The sequence below is a fragment of the Schistocerca cancellata genome, chromosome 5 (genome assembly GCF_023864275.1).
Source record: "Schistocerca cancellata isolate TAMUIC-IGC-003103 chromosome 5, iqSchCanc2.1, whole genome shotgun sequence".
NCBI lineage: Eukaryota > Metazoa > Arthropoda > Insecta > Orthoptera > Acrididae > Schistocerca > Schistocerca cancellata.
The window spans coordinates 527,326,618-527,343,133 of record NC_064630.1 but is presented as its reverse complement, the minus strand read 5'-3'; the positions used below and the strand labels follow the sequence as shown (position 1 = coordinate 527,343,133).

The window sequence follows — 16,516 nt, the reverse complement described above, 5'->3', positions numbered from 1 at the left end:
AACAAATAACTGTTACTTCACAGTACAGAAAATATCATACATTGATTAAAATTAAATGCGAGTGACTAGCTGTTCTTGGGTAAGTTGCATACGGCTTGCCCACCGTACGCTAACGCGCCGTCTCTCTGAATAACAGCCAACGCAAGGAGCCAACGGTTATAGAACGCAGTCTCATCTTCTGCTTCGGACGCATCCCCACCACAGTTCCCCGTTCCCCCTACACAGGCAGGAGACCTGCGCATGCGCAGAGTGGTTCAATATCCGGTACGCAGCTCGTTGACTGTACGGATGTTGGATGTGGCATTCATTGCTCGTGTTACGGACAGATTTGTGATAATACAGTGTGTGAAAAGTGAAGTGACGTTCTTAGTAAATCGTCTACGAATCGTGTACACATCGCCGTCAGCAACCTAGTTATTAATACGGAGCTAGCTGTCTGTATATAACAGGCATCCGGTGGGAGACAGACACAGGGGGAGCCTAGAGCGCTCCTTTTATACGGCTTCAAAGGTAAATAAATGCATGAAATTCCACTGTGATATTTCCTAATTTCTTTGCAAAGATTTATAGTCCGAGTGAAATTAAGCTTTTACACGACCTATCGGTATTTGGTAATAACCAAATTATTTAGCGCAGCAAAGCACTTTGTTTTTCAAACTAAGTTTTGACGCTGCTCCAACAATGCACTGGGATATTCCGTGTACCATTTAGTGTTAACTGAGATGCGACAAGACGTCATACAAGAAGCATGCGACCATATTGTATAACTGAAACATCACTACACAAATGCTGAATAGATCAGTTCGTGAAACGCCATCAGCTGGTGAATTATGCGTTTTGGGATAACTCATCATCCGATACATCAAACAGTGCAGATGAACTGAAGTAAAATGTCACATACCTACATATATACATAGATAACACAGTCGACCTCTGACAGTTTTTTAGGTAACTTATAACTTCATTTCATTGGTACAACTCGATGTATCTGATACCTGATGATTGGTTATCTCGAAACGCGTAATATTAATGTCATTCATTCACCAGCGTCTCACATTTTACTATGTGAGCTATTCAGCATTTGTGCAGTGTTGTTCCAATTACTCTTAACGAAATCATTCTTTTTACTAGGGCCAATATGCAATAGTTTAAAGTGATTTCAAGCATATTCATTTGAACTGAGATTTAACAATAATTCGCAGTTTTATCATAAGCTAAATATTCTTTACGACTTTTGACATCGTCTGGTGTTGCAACCCTCGGGATCCCCACCCCATATAGAAACTCCACATTAAATATGCTTTAGTAAACTGTGCCTTGGATTTACACATTCGTCTAAGAATCTGCAAAGTCAGGCGAACATTCCTACGACTCCTCCATAGCCTCCTCACAGAACAGGTCTGTGCCTCTTGATCCCCGCACGCCTCCGAGGTGTCAGTCTTCTCCTTTATAAAACGACAATGAGAAATCTGACAATCCGCATGTACCATCAGTAAACATGACAATAGAGCTTCGTCTCCGATTGCCATTTCGTCGGACACGAAAATCACCAAATTTCTAAGCATACTCGTGAGGTCTGGTTTGTTACATTCACAGTTACAGGCATAGCTTCAACGAGTCGCATGAGTGGCAGCCTATTGCCTGCACCTAGTGCATTCAAATTCTCCAAATAAAATAAACTTATCAACTTCAGAATTATAGCCCCCAAACCCAAAGTCAGAACAATACGTCTCGAAGATTCCTTGCCATTTAGTAACAGCTGTTGCAATAAGAGATAGTTTGCCTATATTTGTATCCCTAATCAGATATAATTGTTGTATTCTACCTTCGAGGAACGAAACCGCTCCACAACTTTCTTAGGCTACCCACAGCAAATCACACCTCGTTAAATCAAAGTAATTCTCAATGAACCTTACACGTTCCAGTCGGCAACAAGGAACGGATCTGTATAATCAAATACCTTCATATTTGTTTTTTTCTCTGTTGTATTGTTTTGGTTTGATCTGAAATGAATAAAGTAAAATTAACGCAGAATTCTTCTGAGAATTATCAACAAAACAGAAATGTTTCCATGTGTATAAAAAGAAATCATAAATTGAAACAATTGACGAGCGAGCAACAGACAGTACTGAAACTGTGCCTAAGGACTTGTTATTCGCCAATAACTACATTTTTAGTGTATGCAGTATTTATATTATCCTACACTTAAATACAACAGTCTACGACTTCTTCTTCATTCCAAAAGCTCGACGAAAAAAATTACCGGTACTCGAGTTATGACTTGCCGAGTACACTGTATAGTGAAAAAAAAAACGATTCGTGCGAATATAGGACTGATTATTTTCTGCAAAATGTACGAAGCAAGTCACTTGTCATAAAAATGAATAAGTAATAGTCTGCTTCATTGCTGTTCTTATGCTTACTCATATGAAAATTACCTTCGCGTTGTCTTAGATTTGCGGTAACATTGAGGACTAGGATAGGCAAAACGTAGCACATTATCCGCGATGGAGCATCATGCACTATGTAGAGGCAATTTCAGACTGGCCCAAGGGAGTGATATGTGCGTGGGCGCCCGCAGAAATTTATGCACTAGAGGCCATGATTCAAAAAGTCACTTTTTGTATCAGAAAATTGAGAAATTTCTGTTGATTATTAACAAATAGCCTCTGATTAGTAGTCTTCAAAGTGAAAAACAGGAAATAAACTTTAAAAATACTTATTCGACTTTTGTTTGCTTACAAAACTTAACGTCTTATCATGTTAATGAGTTTATTGTATTATTTTTCCCTACTTTTTTAAAAAAATTGACTGGCATAATTGAAGATTAATAAATTATATTTCGAAAGCGGCATTCCTCCCCCTCCCTCCCCCCCTTCCCGCATCCCTAAGTTTGACACATTATTTCGCATCCATACCAACTGCACAGGTGAATTCATAATTCTGTCTTTGCATCTTACGTTTTGTGGCACCCCGTTGAGTTGGAAAGGATTCCACTTCTTGAAATGGAGGTCTTTTCGACCATTATTTTTCACAGTTTTTTCTCCTCTCTTCCAGCGCAAAAAATGTTATTTTTTAAATTTTTGATTGATGCATTCTGGTCTTAACAGTACAGAAAAACGCACCTACAGTATAGCAAGACCGTGATCTTCAGAGTCGTCTACAGTCACTCTGCGATTGAAAAACGAAATATGGTATCAGGAAAAGGATAGCCTGCTATTCCCCGTAAAGCTGCCCCGTTGAGTTGCACAATGAAAATACTGGTACACATTATAGCTTCTGGAAAAAGCCTTCTTCAGCAAGGGAAACACACACACATTCGCACAAGCAAGGCCACACTTCATGCACATATGTCTGCTATCACCGGCAGCTCTGAACGGAATCAGCAACAAGCGTCTCCTTAAGTACACCATATACCCGTCCATGACATTCAGGGCAGGTCAGAGAACATTTTTTCACAAAGCTACTTTTCATTTCGAGCCCTCTTCCCTCGTACACTTTCACCCATTTCAGTTTTCGTCGCAGTTCCGGTCAGAGCTGCATGTGGTAGCAGTACTGTGTGTATGAGGTGTGCTTTCTTGTGTGAATGTGTGTGTGTTTTCCGTGCTGAAGAAGGCTCTAGCCGAAACCTGTAATGTGTAACAGGCTTTTCGTTGTACCTGTCTGCAACTAACGGGTCATCTTTATGGCGAGTAGTCGTTATCCTTTTACTAATATTGTTGATATTCCAGTCTGGAGCTTCTATTGTGTGAAAATGTGGTATCAGCAAGACGTGGCAGGTCTTCTTTGGCCACAAGCAAATGGTAGGGTGCGATTAAGTTGTGTTGTAGGAAGAGGGAGTGACGTTTTGGGAAGGGTATTGGGTAGCTATATTGCAGTCATGTTCAGTTTATGATGAGAATATGAACCGGAATACGCGCGCATCCGGCCGGAGTGGCCGTGCGGTTCTAGGCGCTACAGTCTGGAGCAGAGCGACCGCTACTGTCGCAGGTTCGAATCCTGCCTCGGGCATGGATGTGTGTGATGTCCTTAGGTTAGTTAGGTTTAATTAGTTCTAAGTTCTAGGCGACTGATGACCTCAGAAGTTAAGTCGCATAGTGCTCAGAGCCATTTGAACCATTTTTGAATAGGCGCGCAGTACTATTGGAATACTCCCTTTCTGGAGCTCGATAAGGAGTGTGCGAGGAAGGTACAGAGTTTTTTGGGGGACTGTATTTTGGCAGTGTTCTGTAGGTCGACATATCCGCCTTGAATGCGAGACAATGCGACGAGCACACCACCGCCCCCAATAAAAGGCATAATTTCCCGTGGCAGGTGCCCTCTCTCGCACAGACTTATTGATGCGCATGATTTCATGACGCCCATTGCTTGTAATGGGTATTTCAATGATTATTATCAGCAACAGTCACAATTTCCATGTATTGCGGATTATTTATGAGAAAAATACTCCAATAATAGTTGTTGCAGTCCTCAGATTTCGTAATAGCCTGGAGCAGTAATAGGCATCTTGCTCTGCATGTTTAGAAATGTCAGGTTATCACTGTGAACTTCGTAAGACGTAAGAAAATAGTAGTTGGCGTTGGTCTCACTGTTAAATGAATACAGCCATACAAAACGTGAGGAGAAATTGTAAAACAATCCTGTAGCTTCAAATGTAGGTAAAGTTTTGATTCGTTAACAGGATACTGGGAAAGTGAGATCTGTGTTCAGATTAAACTTTTTACGCAAATGTATGGCATACGTCAAAAACTGCTACAGCTTTGTGGTATTCATGTAGGGGTTGACCCACATGAGACACTGAACGCCTACAGAGGACTTGCTAGAATGTTGCAGCTCGCGAAAAGATACTTTCAAAATACGGAGATACTGTTTTAGAGTGGAAGCCAAGAAAATTCTTCATTGCTTTCATGTCGCTCATTCAATGAACATGACGCTAAAATTAGACAAAACATCAACTCGCACAAAGTTAATCAAACAGTCATTCTTTGCATGCTCCAGCGATGAACGCAAAAGAAGAAACCTTGAGAATTAATTTCAGAATGAAGCCAATTGATCGAAGACAACAGGAGGGGTGGAAAAGAGACGTAAAGGAGGACTGGTCCTTTGTAAAGACTGATGTAAAGACCGATCGAAAAGCGATGACGAATTTTATTATAGTTCTCCCTTCTGTGTCGATGGATATAATACTTGTTACGACTTTGTTGGGGAATATTTGTCGCGTGCCACTCTTTTTTCAGAATTTTGCAACAAAACGAAGACTTCTGTTCTTCAAAGAGTACATACACATATGCGCGTCTGTTGTAAAGTCTACGCTCTCTCTAAATTTCCACCATCGTATCATAGAATGATTGCTAATAATTTGAGAACACGTCCTCGAATAACTGACTTTTATGTTGCTGAATTAACAGTGATTTATGAATTTATAAAATATATTTGCCTCTTGCCACTTTAACCCTTGGATGGTCCCTTTCGTTTAGCATCAACCGTCTCCTAAAAGTACACCGTATGCCCGGCACTGCCATCCAGGGCCGGTTCGATGACATTTCTTCTCGCAAACTGTTTTTCATTTGGTGCCCTCTTCCATCGTACATTTTCACCCATTTAGGTTGTCACTACTATTTGCGATACACGCTGTAGACAAATCTTGCACACTCGTGTCCCTGGGCCCCTCTCAGCTTAGCGCCCAAAGCGACAAATTAAGTGACCAAACGCGTCAGAGATGTAGACTGCGAGTAATCAAATTGACCTCGACTGTGAAGGTGAATGTTCGTGATCTGAAAACCAACAGCATCTGTGTCTGGTTGTCGCGTGAAGTGCTTCTCAGCGTTGCCTATCCTACAGCGCGTACACATTTTGATTACTTAAGAATAAATTAATTCGCGATTGACAAATAATCATGAATCATATTCTTTTCTTCATATGCCATCGTGTAGTGTATAGAACACCGAAATGATTGTGGAATTAAAGCAGGATGGCCCTGACTACAAACATACGTAAGGCGAAAAATATGACACAATGACATACATCTTTTGTCCTGAAATGCTGGTAAAATATTCAACTTTTGACTTACATAAACACAATAAATTTCGATGTGTGCTGCATTCGTTGCCCGAATGATATCCAGGCGATATTCCAATTCTACACATATGTTGATCGACAATTCGTGAGGAATGGATGTTATGACGTCAGCAATTCGACGCCGTAATGCTGCAGTGTCGTTCATTGGTGCTTGTTGCTACGTACTGTTTGCAACCGGGTGTCGGATTCCTCTTTTGTTACGTAATTGGGCCCTGTAACAAAGTAACGGTAAATATGGATGTAGATATGCAATTCAAGGTAAAAAGTATTTGTCTATGTGTCATATTTTATACCTTGTGAATGTTAGTAATCTGCGACAACCGGTATTTTACTGCTACCAACGATCTTTATGTTGATTTCTTATATAAGTTGATAATCTCAATTGTTCCTTGGGCTCTGTACCAGTCGTCCGCTATATACGCTGTTATCTATGATAGGATTTGTCTCTCTAAAAGTGCAGCGGAAAGGTTTAGCCGTTTCAGAAACGTCATTTCCAGAGACAAGACAAAGAGAAATTACTCCTCCATAGACTTCGTTCAGATAGAGGCCACAATGCTACACGTCCATACGCCAAAGTCCTGCATTACACAACAATTAAACAACCGACCATCACTTTTATTTGAAAATACACGTGTCATCGCCGTCCATATTTCGTCGAAACAAACAAGTGGGCGTTTAAACTCTTATGTCTCATTTTTGCGTGAAAATCGAGTATAGTTCGCTTTTTTTTAATGTTGTCTCGTTCGTATGTGATAAGTAGTTTATTCTGGCAATTAAAAAAAAACGACAAATTTAATTGACGGAAATGAAAGGAATGAGTTATTGTACTTACTATACGTTAAAATGGGGCCAAATTACGTAGCGGTGAGATAGCCGAGCGTATGTGATGTTACACCGGTGCGCCTGAAGTCTTATTATCAGATACGGCTAAGTTGGTTGATGATTTTATTTTTGTTAACGTCTAAGTGCGTTGGTATATTCGATCGAAACTAATAGAGAATACCACCGAATTTAAGTTAAACGCTGGTTTATGGCAGCAAAATTAACACGTCGTTGTCTTCAATCCGAAGATTGATTTGATGCAGCTCTCCACCCTAGTTTTTCTTGTACGAGAGTCTTCCTCTTTGCACAACTGCTGCAAACTGCACAGTTTTTATCTTAACTCTGTTACCAAACCGACGATTCCTTGATCTCTCGGAATGTGTCCTATCAATCGATCTCCGCTATTAGTAAAGTCGTGGCATAAACATCTTTTTTCCCCAGATTGCTTCAGCACCTTCTCATAAATTATTCTATTTATCCATCTAAGCATCACACCCTCAGTCTGAACTGTTTATCGTCGACGTTTCACTTGTTTACAAGACTACATTCCAGAAAAATACCTTCAGAAAAGCTTTCATAACACTTGGATTTATATTCAGTGTTAATAATTTCTTTTTCCGAGATATGATTTCTCTCCCTATTGCCAGACTGCATTTTATCTCCTCACTACTTCGGCCATCTTCAATTACTTTGCAGCCCAAATAGCAAAATTCAACTTTTATTTTTACTGTCGCATTTCCTCGACCAGATCCCTCAGCATCATCGAATTTAATTCGCCTGCTTTACGTTACCCTGGCTATATTTGTATTGGTGTTCATCACATTACATCTTTTCCAGGCACTATTCACCCATTTTTACCCTAGACGTGCCGGCAAAACACTTTCCCTGCCAAAGCGAGTATTAAACGTGAGCAGATGGTGTACGTGGTACGTCGTTGCACACAGGTTTCTCGGGTTTCTAACCGCATCAGTTAGTAGGGTCCACTGACGTTTGTGATATGTTTGTTTTGTTGGAAAACTGCAGATATGGTTCAAATGGCTCTGAGCACTATGGGACTTAACATCTTAGATCATCAGTCCCCTAGAACTTAGAACTACTTAAACCTAACTAACCTAAGGACATCACACACATCCATGCCCGAGGCAGGATTCGAACCTGCGACCGTAGCAGTCCCGCGGTTCCGGACTGAAGCGCCCAGAACCGCACGGCCACCACGGCCGGAAAACTGCAGATATAACTATGTATATGTTTATGATAAATATATTGCACAAAGGACCACTATTACTTTAGATGGTTGTGTGCGTTAAGAGTGTGAACATCAGTGGTTGTTCAATGTTTGTGAAACCGTTACCCATGGGTGTAATCAGAAATTAGCTACTGTACGTCCCCTTTCCACCCCCCCCCTCCCCCCCCCTCCCCACTATCGTCAACATAAGTGCCAGACTAAGCTTTAGAACGAAAAAGAATTCACTTTGAACACTTTTATTTTTAAAATTAAGAAAAAAACACACAGGGTGCGTCAAAAAAATGTATACACACTTTGAAGCGTCATAGAAAATTTATTTCCCGTTCTACAATGTTAAATTTCTGGAAATGGAAAGCTTAAAGTCCAATTGGAAAAATAAATGTACTTTGAAAATGTGATTAATGTTCAATCTGGTGGCCTTCAGCATCAATACATTTCTGAGTACGAGTCACCACTGATTCCGTACATCGTACCAAAGTGTCCAATGAGATTTCTGCGCACACCGCCTGAATCTCATTCCAAAGTGTGTCCAGATTACGTGGTTTACGTTTATACACCTCAACTTTTACTGTGCCCCATAAGAAGAAATCCAGCGGCGTGAGGTCTGGAGAGCGTGCAGAAACTCGATTGGTTCCCTGCGTCCTATCCACTGGCCTGGCACATTGTGATCCAGGTATGCTAGTACGTCCCTAGATAGTGCGGCGGGGCGCCATCTTGTTGGAAATAAAACTCATCATTACCTTATGATGCACGAATGGCAGGGAATATGGAGTCAACAAGCACTGTTAGGTACGTTTTTTGAGGCGAACGCTGAAATAGTTCCAAGATCGCAGTTGTGGAATCATCACTTGTAGCTGTACGAGGTCACCCTGATCGACCTTTATGCACATCACACACTGTTCCATGAATTTCGAATTTGTCTCGTAGACGTGTAATTGTTAACCTTGAAGGTGGTTCTGTACCATACTTACTTCTCCACTGTCTTCGAACCGCAGCTACATTCTCAAACTTCCAGTACCACTTAATTATCTGCTTCCGCGCTTCAAAGCTCAAACGCACGTCCGCCATGTTGCAGTTACTTCCTTGCCACTGCTACCACCTGTTGAAGAAACATAACATTACTTTCTCACAAATATTTAACTTTGTAGAACGGGAAATAAATTGTCTGTGACAGTTCAAAGTGTGTATACATTTTTTGACGCATCCTGTATTTCACCTGAGAGTGCTAATTAACACAGTTTGGATGAAACAGACGACATTATTCACCTTTATGAAATGCATTCGTAGTTGCGAATATGACAACTATCAGCTGTATAATGGAATGACGACAATGAAAATTTGTGCCGGATTGAGACTCAAACCCGGATTTCCCGCCTTAGTATTACGCTATCCGAGTACGCCCCACGGCCAGACGCAGACTTTCAGTATGTCGTCAACCGTGTGTGTACAACTTGCACTCGCTCATCCATTAAGTACATTTCCGTACAGTGGAGACATTTTAACGGAAAGTCGCATGCCCAGTGTCGGTGGATAAAGAGTATTGCAGTGTCCATGTTCAGAAGTGCGTAGCAGTGTTCTTTCTGCCATGCATACATGCGTGAATTATACACTCCTGGAAATTGAAATAAGAACACCGTGAATTCATTGTCCCAGGAAGGGGAAACTTTATTGACACATTCCTGGGGTCAGATACATCACATGATCACACTGACAGAACCACAGGCACATAGACACAGGCAACAGAGCATGCACAATGTCGGCACTAGTACAGTGTATATCCACCTTTCGCAGCAATGCAGGCTGCTATTCTCCCATGGAGACGATCGTAGAGATGCTGGATGTAGTCCTGTGGAACGGCTTGCCATGCCATTTCCACCTGGCGCCTCAGTTGGACCAGCGTTCGTGCTGGACGTGCAGACCGCGTGAGACGACGTTTCATCCAGTCCCAAACATGCTCAATGGGGACAGATCCGGAGATCTTGCTGGCCAGGGTAGTTGACTTACACCTTCTAGAGCACGTTGGGTGGCACGGGATACATGCGGACGTGCATTGTCCTGTTGGAACAGCAAGTTCCCTTGCCGGTCTAGGAATGGTAGAACGATGGGTTCGATGACGGTTTGGATGTACCGTGCACTATTCAGTGTCCCCTCGACGATCACCAGTGGTGTACGGCCAGTGTAGGAGATCGCTCCCCACACCATGATGCCGGGTGTTGGCCCTGTGTGCCTCGGTCGTATGCAGTCCTGATTGTGGCGCTCACCTGCACGGCGCCAAACACGCATACGACCATCATTGGCACCAAGGCAGAAGCGACTCTCATCGCTGAAGACGACACGTCTCCATTCGTCCCTCCATTCACGCCTGTCGCGACACCACTGGAGGCGGGCTGCACGATGTTGGGGCGCGAGCGGAAGACGGCCTAACGGTGTGCGGGACCGTAGCCCAGCTTCATGGAGACGGTTGCGAATGGTCCTCGCCGATACCCCAGGAGCAACAGTGTCCCTAATTTGCTGGGAAGTGGCGGTGCGGTCCCCTACGGCACTGCGTAGGATCCTACGGTCTTGGCGTGCATCCGTGCGTCGCTGCGGTCCGGTCCCAGGTCGACGGGCACGTGCACCTTCCGCCGACCACTGGCGACAACATCGATGTACTGTGGAGATCTCACGCCCCACGTGTTGAGCAATTCGGCGGTACGTCCACCCGGCCTCCCGCATGCCCACTATACGCCCTCGCTCAAAGTTCGTCAACTGCACATACGGTTCACGTCCACGCTGTCGCGGCATGCTACCAGTGTTAAAGACTGCGATGGAGCTCCGTATGCCACGGCAAACTGGCTGACACTGACGGCGGCGGTGCACAAATGCTGCGCAGCTAGCGCCATTCGACGGCCAACACCGCGGTTCCTGGTGTCTGGTGTGTCCGCTGTGCCGTGCGTGTGATCATTGCTTGTACAGCCCTCTCGCAGTGTCCGGAGCAAGTATGGTGGGTCTGACACACCGGTGTCAATGTGTTCTTTTTTCCATTTCCAGGAGTGTATTTATATTTGTAGGTGTTTTATTTAACAGCCATCTAATCAGTCAATGAGACAGTCGGTACTGCTTATTTCTAACAGCTTTTTTTTTTATATACAGGTTGAGTCGCGTAAGACGGAACACCCCCTTTATTCCGGGGGCGATTGCACGTATCGGCATGCGGTTTTCGGCGAATCATAGCGGACTATGGGGCACATATGTTAGTACATGCAAAATAATCACAACTTTTATATTGACCGAGATAATGAGGCAAGTACATGTTTTTTAAATGGGACGCCATACTTTTTTTACCATCATTCGAACACTCTGGAAAAGACGCGTATAGTGATGTAACGCATGTAGCTATTGTGATTCAAACTTTGCTTAAAAGAGGGTGGATGAGGATTTACCTACGTAGCGTAGGCCGTGCAGGCTGCATAGAGCGCGGCAACTTGGCCTGCGGGTCGCGCGAGGCGTGTTTACAGTCTGCAGTCGCTTCCGACCGCCTCGACCTTCAATCGTACAATATTTCACAGCGTCTTTTAAGCGAAGTTTGAATCACAATAGCAACATGCGTTACATCACTATACGCGTCTTTTCCGGAGCGTTCGAGTGATGGTAATAAAGTATAGCGTCCCATTTAAAAAAAAACATGTACTTGCCTCATTATCTCGGTCAATATAAACGTTGTGATTATTGTGCATGTACCAAAGTATGTGCCGCATAGTCGGCTATGATTCGCCGAACACCGCTTGTCGATTCGTGCAATCGCCAACGGAATAATGGGGGTGTTACGTCTTCCGCGACTCACCCTGTATACGAGGCGTGTTTTTAAGTAAGGTCCGTTTCCTTGTAGACACTAGTAGTTCGCGCACATACCGCAACGAGCGCGTGCGTCGTGTACCCGCGTCCGTCGGGATAAATTGTGCTCAGTTTCAGCTATGTAGCTAACCTATACGATTCTGTTCTGTGCTTTCAAAACGTTTAAGACTATCAACTCGCCCGCCGAGTGTGAGGTTCGCTCAGTAGTACGGTTTTTGTCAGCAAGGACCTGTCTGCTGCAGAAATTCATCGACAGATTTGCGAAGTGTAAGGTGATACTGTCATGATTGAAAGGAAAGTGCATAAGTGGGTACGAGAATTGAAAGATGGCCGTGACAACGTCCATGATGAGGACCGCTCCGGTCGCCCTTCTTTGATTATAGACGATTTGGTGGCTTCAGTTGAAGCGATGATTCGTGAGAACAGGCGCTTCACAGTAACAGGTCTCTCAGGCGAATTTCCTGACGTGTGGAGATCAGTGCTTTACAACATTGTTTCTGACTACCTAAAGTTTAGGAAACTGTGCTCCCGTTGGGTCCCAAAACTCCTAACAGAGAACCAGGAAAACCAAAGATTTGAGTGTGCGATGAAGTTCTTGACTCGTTATCACGAAGAAGGTGGCGGATTTTTCAGTCAGATCGTAACTAGAGACGAAACATTGGTTTCGCATATCACGCCCGAATCGAAGCAACGGAGCATGGAATGGAGACACACACACTCATCTGTAAAGGTGAAGGCCAAACAGACTCTGTCCCAGCGCAAAATCATGGCGTCGATGATTTTGGATAGGCATGGTATTTTGTTGGTCGACTTCATGCAACGAGGACCCACTCTCGATGCAGAAGCATATTGCCAAACCCTGAGAAAGCTACGCAGAGTGATTCAAAACAAAAGATGCGGCATGCTGACAAAGGGAATTGTCCTTATACATGACAATGCAAGACCTCACACTGCAGGTCAGACCCGCGATTTATTGGACAGTTTTGGCTGGGAAGTTTTAGACTACCCACCCTACAGTCCTGGTCTTGCGCCGAGCGATTACCATCTGTTCCTCCACCTCAAACAACACCTCAGTGGCCATTGTTACAATGATGACGAGGACGTGAAAACAGCAGTGAACTCTTGGTTATCGGAGCAGGCGGCAAGTTTTGCTGAAGAGGGTATTTTAAAATTGGTTGAGAGGTATGATACGTGTTTGAACAAACTTGGCAGCTATGTCGAAAACTAGAGTGAAGTATGTGCTTTCTGAAAATAAATTTACCTTTTTGAAATAACCTTTCGTTGTGTACGTATATTCAAACGGACCTTACTTAAAAAACACGCATCGTAGAATGATTAAGCAGCTTTTGTTGCGTCGTGAGTGCTAAATACGATTCCTTCTCAGAAAAAAAAGCTGATTATCCACATTGAGGTAGACGCATGTTACAAAATATGCTTCCTCTGTAGCGCATCTTTGAATAGAGACTCTTGTTTCACCCGTACCCTGCACCGCCTTCTAAAATCAAACAAGTTAAAATATGTGCACTTTACTTATTGTTAGTAAATCACTTGGTTGCTGGACTCCTTACTTCTGAACTGACAGAAGTTGGAAGACTTCAGGTAGCCAATGCTTTGTGTCTGACCGCTGCAACTAATAACAATAATATCTGTGTAGGCCCTACAGAAGTGTAGAAGCCACTCAAAAATGTTCAAATGTGTGTGAATTCCCAAGGGACCAAACTGCTGAGGTCATCGGTCCCTAAACTTACACGCTACTTAAACTAACTTACGCTAAGAACGACACACACACCCATGCCCGAGGGAGGACTCGAACCTCCGGCGGGAGGGGCCGCACAGTTTGTGGCATTAGAAGCCACTACATACTTACTGTTGTGTTGTGCTGTCGATTAGTTCGCTTGCGAAGTGAATAATGAAACAATATATGGTCAGCTGCGGGAACTCCCTACAACTCGGAGAATGCATTTTCGTGGGACATTCAATCACTCGTGACGTATATGCCTCAATTTTACTGTCATAGATCTGTGGTACAAAGTTGTGTGTAATTGGTGGATTATGTGAAGGAGATGTTGCTCATACATTCGTTACACAAGCTGTAATCTCCAGCAAGTTGTGTCACACATTAATGCTAGAATTTGGGAAAAATGTAATTATTGGTAACTTACGTAATCATTATTAAAGTCTTATGTAATAGTTGCACAGGGTGATTTTTGTTAACGTTCAAACATCCTCGAAGGGACGTAGGTGACGCTGAGACAAGTAATTTAGCGAAAGACACGTGAGGCAGCAAATTTGGTAAATACCCCAAAAGTGTATGACAAATGCTGAACATGTGACGCAACCAGATGAGGTACCCCGCCGCACGTGCAGTGGCTGGGAATGTCGATCCTACACCGCCCGTTGGGGGCAGTGCTACACATCGCCCCGCTAGGTGGCGTATGAAGGAGTTAGTTTACAGCACCCCATTAGAGAGAAAATGGACCACATAGCCCATAAGCCATTGTCACTGCAGAAATCCAAAATATGGAGGGTGTTTTCGAGTAACTGCGTGAAGGGTTGTTTGAGTAATACAATACTTCCATTCAACCAAATAGTGCAAATTTCGAACACCTTTTGTAATTGTGATCTGTTGTAAACGTAGAAGTTACAAAATTATTGTCCTCGCTGTACCCAAGGAAGAGCTGTTCTTATTTTGTGTGTTTTTCTTTTTGTCCCTTTTGTTTTTGTTTACAGACATTATACGGCAAAGAAAACATTGGCCATTTACTGGTAACGACGCAATTAGGAAGCTGTTAGTCATTTACTTGTGACACAGTACGGTAGGTTCTTGTTGTACTGTACTTTGCAAATAACCAGCGGTGACCGCGAGACCGGTAAACAGAGTAACAAATCTTACCTCCATGTAAACACTTTACTGTGTAATGGAATGAAAAAATACACTGCCTGTCAGATACAAGACTCGAACCCTGAACCCCACAGGCTGAAGTCTAGCACATAGGGCCGGAGGAACACCAAAGTGAAGACTTGGGTTGGGAAGATAATGTGCATCATGCCAGTAGTCTCAACCGCTGTTCGTGTTGCTGAGTGTCATCTGGTGACGTCAGATGTTCAACATTTGCCATCCACTTCTGAGGTACTTCCAGACATTTGCGGTCCCTTGTGTCTTAAATTACTTGTCTTAGCGTCATCACCGCCGCTTCGCGGTTTTTTAAACATTAATAAGAATCACCCTGTAATGATCATTTAAAAATAATTTAATTTCGTAACCGAAACACAATGGAACGCTTTTGATTGTAGCTCTCAGAAAATTTCATTTTTCCGTCAGGGGGTAATTACCCTCAGATTGGGATCCACTGGTCTAGACAGAATGGGTTCCAATCATTGACACATAAACCACGGTATGGAAATTGATACCTGTGCGAACACTGAATAGGAATCATGACGCGCAGTTAAAAGTACACTGAGGTGACAAAAGTGATGGGATAACGATAAGTACATATAGAGGTTGCGGCAGTATCGCGTACATAAGGTATAAAAGCGCAGTCCACTGACAGAGTTGTCATTTTTACTTAGGTGATTTATGCTGAAAGGTTTCCGATGTGATCGGGTTTAATATACTTTGAACGAGGAATGGTACTTGGAGCTAGACACATGGGACATTCCATTTCGGAAATCGTTCGGCAATTCAATATTCCGAGATCCACAGTGTCAAGAGCGTGCCGAGAATATATCAGGCATTACCTCTCACCACGTACAACACAATGGCCGACGGCCTCCATTTAACTACCGAGACCATCGGCATTTGCGTGAAGTTGTTAGTGCTAACAGACAAGCAGCAGTGCGAGAAATAATCGCAGAAACCAGTGTGGGACGTGTGACGAACGTATCCTCTCGGACAGTGCGGCAAAATCTGGTGTTAATGGAGTACGGCAGCAGACGACCGACGTGAGTGCCTTTGCTAACAGCACGACATCGCCAGCAGCGGCGCTCCTGGGCTCGTGACCATATCGGTTGGACCCTAGGCGACTGGAAAACCGCGGCCTGGTCAGATGAGTCCCGATTTCGGCTGGTAAGAATCGATGGTAGGGTTCGAGTGTGGCGCAGACCCCACGAAGTCATGCACTCAGGTTGTCAACAAGTCAATGTGCAAACTGGTGGTGGCTCCATAATGGTATGTGCTGTGTTTACATGGAATGGTGAAAGGTGGCTACACTGAGCCACAGCGCCAAAAATCGCGCCAGAGAGTATTGTTCCGCCGCCTCCACTGGCAGTGATTATTGAGACGCAGCGACAGGCAGTTCTTGCCGAGAAGTTGTGGTGGACACTGCTTGTAGCTGAAGTTGGAATGAGATGGGGTAGTAGTGAGTGTTCGATGTTTTATGCAGCTATGTGATGGGAGAGATTGCAGATGTTATTCCAATGGAGATATTGTAATGGTCAGAGTGCTTTTCGTCAATATATATGAAGGTAATAAATATTATGTTGTCTATTTATTTGTGTGTCCTGAATAATGTGTCATTACAGGTTCAGTCAACAAAG

General features: G+C 43.5%; 1 protein-coding gene across 1 annotated transcript in view; it reads left to right on the top strand.

Moving 5' to 3' along the window:
* The first annotated feature begins 263 nt into the window (after window positions 1-263).
* The window catches only part of LOC126187595 (speckle-type POZ protein B-like), an 85,583-nt gene continuing 69,330 nt past the window's right edge, over window positions 264-16,516 (top strand). Inside the window, exon 1 of the mRNA XM_049928781.1 lies at window positions 264-510. The gene's annotated coding sequence lies outside the window, so the exon portion shown is untranslated. The remainder of the gene's footprint in view (window positions 511-16,516) is intronic.